The sequence below is a fragment of the Puma concolor genome, chromosome B2 (genome assembly GCF_028749965.1).
Source record: "Puma concolor isolate L17-30 chromosome B2, mPumCon1.1.hap2, whole genome shotgun sequence".
NCBI lineage: Eukaryota > Metazoa > Chordata > Mammalia > Carnivora > Felidae > Puma > Puma concolor.
The window spans coordinates 97,252,110-97,257,727 of NC_141671.1; the positions used below are offsets into that span (position 1 = coordinate 97,252,110).

General features: G+C 42.7%; 1 long non-coding RNA gene across 2 annotated transcripts; it reads right to left on the bottom strand.

Moving 5' to 3' along the window:
• Positions 1–911: 911 nt before the first annotated feature.
• LOC147581124 (uncharacterized) lies at positions 912–2,740 on the bottom strand. 2 transcript variants are annotated; one of them, XR_015251443.1, is made up of 3 exons: positions 2,238–2,703; positions 1,445–1,477; positions 912–1,324 (listed from the first exon to the last, which is right to left on the bottom strand). It is a non-coding gene; the product is annotated as an uncharacterized LOC147581124 (long non-coding RNA). The 2 variants fall into 2 exon arrangements; XR_015251442.1 differs by lacking the exon at positions 1,445–1,477 and having other exon boundaries at positions 2,238–2,740.
• Between the last annotated feature and the right edge of the window lie 2,878 nt (positions 2,741–5,618).

The following is a 5,618-nucleotide window of genomic DNA, read 5'->3' on the forward strand; positions in this document are numbered from 1 at the left end:
GGGGACCCGTGAACCCCTGAAAACAGGGCACATAGATGCAGACGTCAGCTCTTCTCTTTTACAATATTTCAAATGACTCTAAGTCTTTCCCCCCTTGAGTCTTAATGTTTAATTCAGTATCTTAAACAATTTAAAAGACCCGAGGTCCTACGTTACATAAAGTTCTGCTCTTTCACAGACTTCTGGGAGGCTTAACCGTAGCTCCTCGGTTTTTACCCCCAATATCCACCGCGAAACAAAAGCTAGCTTTCCTAAACTCAATAACAATAGAACTGGTTTAATCCACCTCTAGGTTGGCAACCCCCACCCCAAAGCCCTCCTTCACTCTCCAACCTGCCCCTAGGTATGTTTGTGTAATCAGAGACTGATTGTAGCTGCCTCGCCGTTTCTCCCCGGGAAAGCTTAGTTTGCATTCATTGAAGTTGCTTGTTTTTTAGGTTCACGTAGGCGAGCAGAGAAGATGCCACTCGGGAAAGAGCTGGGTTTCCTGCTCGACGTCTTCAGGAGCGGGCTGAGCTGCGCAGGTGTGCGGGTTACGATGGCAATGAGGAGGGTGACGTTGGAAGGTCTTTAAAACGTTAAGTTTGCTATTTGGGGAAATAAATTTTCAGAGAATCAACACTACGGTGGCAAAAAAAAAAAAAAAAAAATGGGGAGGGAGGCTAGGATTTTAGTGAAGAGATCAAGACCAGGGTTAGGGATAGTAAGAAGAGTGGTGATTTGGTGCTCTGCTATTGCTTAAACTGTAAACACTGGCAATGCTGATAGTTCTCTCTCCGGCAGTAATTATTCGGTATATTAAAACCGGGGAGAAAGAGGGACGTTAGGACTGGTCATTACGGTTTGTTTGAAGGATAGAATTGCGTGTCACCGACTTGTAAGGGTAAATGAAACGCAGACTCGGATACACCTTATTTTTGGAATGTTAGCTTTATATATTCTCGTAATTCATGAAATGTGAAGGGGACGCAAGGGTGTCTATGTTGGCTGAACAAGGGCAGGAGCATTTATGACTCTCCAGTCACGTAAAAGCTGCGCTCAAAGTTTTAAAAAGCGCTGGGACTGTAGCGAGGGAGGCGAGGGGCGGGAGCGGCTCTGGAGATGCGCCGCTCAGCTGGCCGGTGGGGGACGTCTTTAGGAGTACACGGTCCACTGGAGACGCCGTGGGAGGCCAGGGGGTCGAGGTAAGAGGCCGCTACGGGGGGTCCGGCTCCAGACAGGCTCTCTCCCACCCAAGGTCACTGTTGAAGAAGCAATTCCAACAGCGAATGCCACCGAGGTCTGCGTGCATGCAACTGACGGCTCTCGATTGGACTCCATTAGCCTAAATTGCGTAATTAAAGGGAAAAAAAAAACAAAAACACCAACAACTCTGCTCTGGCGCTTCCGCTGGAAGGCTAGCGGGGACGCGTGACAGAGCGAAGATAGCTTCTCCATTACGCACCTTTTCCTCCGAGCTCCTTTATGTAAAGTCACCCTTAAAAAGGGGGGAGGGGGGAGGAAAATTATCAAAATGTTATGTTCTTTTGGACAAGAGGAGAAGAAAAGAATTGGGGGTCCTGACATCAGGTCGAGGGGATTCTCGAAATAGGTTTAGAGCTCGTCATTGTGTCTTAAGGTCCGCTGGGTTCCAGAAGGGGCTCATGCAGGGCAAGCTTCCTGGGAAATCTTTTCTCCAACGCTCCTGCGGTCACAAGCACCGTCCTGCTCGTAACTGCCTAATCGCAGCTTTCTCTGAGCAGCCCTGGCGGCACCGGCAGCCGGGGGTAGGAGCTGTACGACAACCTCCGCGAGCGGGGCTGCGGACGCGGCCCGCAGGGCGCAGGGCTGGCGGCAAGCGAGCCCCGGGGAGTCCGGGTCGCGCCGTCCGCCCCAGTCGGGTGCCAGTGGACGCGTCGCAGAAGCCTCTGCAGACCTTGGAGCATCCCGAAGGCTTGCGCTTTTTTTGGCCCGGAGAGAGGAGGGCCCCTTGTCGAGAGGATTAGAGTGCGCTTCTTTTCCCGCCTAGCACACTGCTTAACTCCTGGCAGACGCGCACTTCCACTCCCAGGTTTTGAAAACCAGAGAGATGACTCAAACTCGAAAGCGGCGGAATGGCCATCTGAGCTCCTCGCACAGTCTCATCCTCTTTCCTCCCACCTCCCTGCCCCACCTTCTTTCAGGTCCTTGGTTCCCGGCTATATAGGTTAGGTTTGGGCGGAAGAGGGTCTGGGCAGGTGCCATCTGGGGGTACTTACCTGGTGTTGTCAAGTTCTCCTTGGGGTCAGGGAGCCACGAACTGCCTCTCCCCCCGATCACCTGGCTGGACTTATTAACTGGCGGTCTCGGCGCTCCTGGGCACGGTCCCGTAGGGTTTTTGTCTCCTTTTTCCTTTTCTTTTCTAGCGGAGCCTTCGGGGGGGGGGGGGGATTTTTTTTTTTTAAGTTTTAAACATTTTGATGTATATAGAAACGAAAAACAAAATTTCAAAACGGGAGGAGGGACCAAAAGGAGAAAGTCTGACTTGGAGTTGTTCTTAGCAATCTGCTGAAACCACACCACTGTGCAGGATAGAGAGGAAGAGCGTTTGAAGGGAATTGGTTAAGTAAAACCTTTAGCTGTAACGTTATAAGAAAGACACAAGTGGGGGAAATAATAAAATGCACAGTAGATACACCATGCAGATGATTTGGGAAGCTCTGCTCCCACTGAAAGCCCGGCGGAGAAAAATTATTTGCTTATTCTCACAGTATTACATCTCCCTTTGAATTAAACTATTTTTCCTTCCCATCAGCCAGCTAGACTCGGTTTCTTAATTAGGAAGCACAATGAAGTTTCTCACAGACGTAGTCAGCCACAGACTCTGATCCAAAATAATAAGTATAATTAATTTTAGAGGACATCTTTAGTTTATAAGGCCTGAAATTAAAATATGATGTTTTTTAACATTGTGGTACAAAAACACAAGGAAACATATTTGCTTCACAGTCTTATAGTGACACCATTTCCTTCCTCTGTGTTGAAAAAGGCTTTCAGTCTGATATGGCCCCCATCCTCTCTCACTCCAATGCCTCTTTACTCAAACTCGATTTCTTTCCAATCAAAAAATATCTTAGGAAATTCTACTTTAAAAATATTTCCTGATTTTAAAAAGTCAGCAAAACAGGTTGAAATCATTTAAATACCACATTGTCTTGGACAGATCTTTTTCTTATAATCTCAGTCTTATAAAGAATATACTTAAGCAGCTGTTCATTTAAATACAGTTTTTAGGGGCGCCTGGGTGGCGCAGTCGGTTAAGCGTCCGACTTCAGCCAGGTCACGATCTCGCGGTCCGTGAGTTCGAGCCCCGCGTCAGGCTCTGGGCTGATGGCTCAGAGCCTGGAGCCTGTTTCCGATTCTGTGTCTCCCTCTCTCTCTGCCCCTCCCCCGTTCATGCTCTGTCTCTCTCTGTCCCAAAAATAAATAACGTTGAAAAAAAAAATTTAAATAAATACAGTTTTTAAATATGCATAATTTAACCTGAATAAATATTGCTAAACTTCTGGTGCACTGAAATATAAGCACAAAGGTCAACTTCTCTATAATAGCTGTCAAATAATCTCTGGTTCTGCTTGGTGAAGTGAAAGTTATTTAGTGATTGATCATTTCTAAATTGAATACACAACATCAAGACAAATTATTAAGTCAGAAGTCCAAATATACCCAGTTCCTAATTCTTATGGTATCATGCCTTTTAAATTCTCTATGGTAGATTAAAATTTTGTTGTTGTAAAGCACTGGAAAGAAGTGTAAACTTAACATGTTTTCTATAGCATTCAACTACTCCACTGACAAAAACCAAAAACAAAACCTATATGGTATGGACTGGATTTTGATGTATGCGATGATTTCGAAATTTGGTTTAGAACAAACTTCAGCCTCTGTGCAAGAATAACTTACCTTTTAGTAGATCTTTATGGCTATTTTAAATAAAAGTTTTTAAAAAGTAAACACGAAGAGGGAATATTACAACATGAAGTCTATCTTCTTGGGAGTCTGTACCCATTAGAGTCTTTGGGCTCATAAGTACATTTTGTTTCATAGTGATAACATCTCTAACGGGCACTTAGGGCTGATATTATCATCTTCTTTCGACAGAGAGGGGACTAGACGCCTCTGCTTCTGACACAAATTAAATGTTGTTTCTGTTAAATAGGCTGTCTCTTGGGTTGGAGTCACATCAGGATTTTGGGTTGCCACATTGAAGTAACTAAGAAAACAAACGCTGGCCTTGCCAATGCTGCTCCTAATTTCTCTGGCTCTTTGATGACTCTATGGTCCCATCTCTTACCTGCATTGTGCTATACGTTCTCATTATACATATGTAGATTACTGCAGAGTTCTAAGCAGTAAAAATCTTCTTGATGGACAATCTAATTTAAATGACAAATGTGTACTGAACACATACCATAAGGGGTAAGGTAAGAAGAGGAAAATGAGGAACCCAGTCTTTACAAATAAAAATGCCTCACAAATAAACGTAAGGTACTGGGATGGGTCACATTACTTTCTTGGCAAATTATTTTAATAGCAGTATTTAAAATTTTGTACCAAGTAACTTCTAACCGTCTAAATGTTTGTGAGTTTTGTCATATATCATAGAAAGCCTTAAAGTGTGGGCCAGGATTACATATGTTTAAAAATCATTTCTGTCAGTTTATTCTCTCTCTTTTTAATATTAGGTTATTTGCTTAATTGTCAGTATAATTTTAATCCTTTCTAAACAAAATTACTTATTTGCTCTTTGCAGCTAATGACATTTCTTGATTGAACTTGATTAAGAGTCTCATCCTATTTGGGAAACTGTCTAGTCTTGCCTCCTTAACTGGTTATAGGATATGATACTGCATTTAGGACTAAAGGTTCCCTAAGTACCACTGTCAATCCACTTAGAAGCCTTTTTTAATGGAAGTACGTTGGAGAGGTTGTCCTTAGAAAGCTTGTCCTCTTAGATTCACAAAAGGGATTTTGAAGTATTTCTTTACTATTGGAAATTATAAAATAATTCAAGGCAGTACGCATTATTGGACAATACTGGAAAATAAAAGGAGAGGTCTCTGGGCTTTGTAATGTGTATCTAGAGGAGAGCTTCCAGAATATGTAAAAAAAAAAAAAAAAAGGGACCCATACTGTCTAATTCAGTAGTACTTCATTGTTCTGCAGTTAAATGTGTTGGTTTCTTGCCCTTTAGAAATGTACCTTAATTCCAAGGAGATTTTTCTTTCAAGATTTTAGCCACTTTTGCTCCTTTAAATAGTTCTGTAAACAAAGTTGCTTGTGTAAGCAATAGAAGGCTTTGTACACCAAGTGGAATGTCTTTCAACAGTTGCCTGAGTAAAATACGTATGGGGTTTTCCCTAATGAAATTTTAAATATGGTTCTATGAACTCTAATACAATCTGTGGATAGTATATGAACAAAAGCATGTGTGTTAAACATTACCACTGCAGAAGAAAAATATTTTCTTTTGACTGGAAAACTTTAAACTTTAGTAATGGTGAGGATCATTGCTTTACAGAAAAGATCACTGCATGTAGTATTTACTCACATCTGACAATGAAAGTCAGTGTTTTGTAACTAATTTACTTAGTAAAATG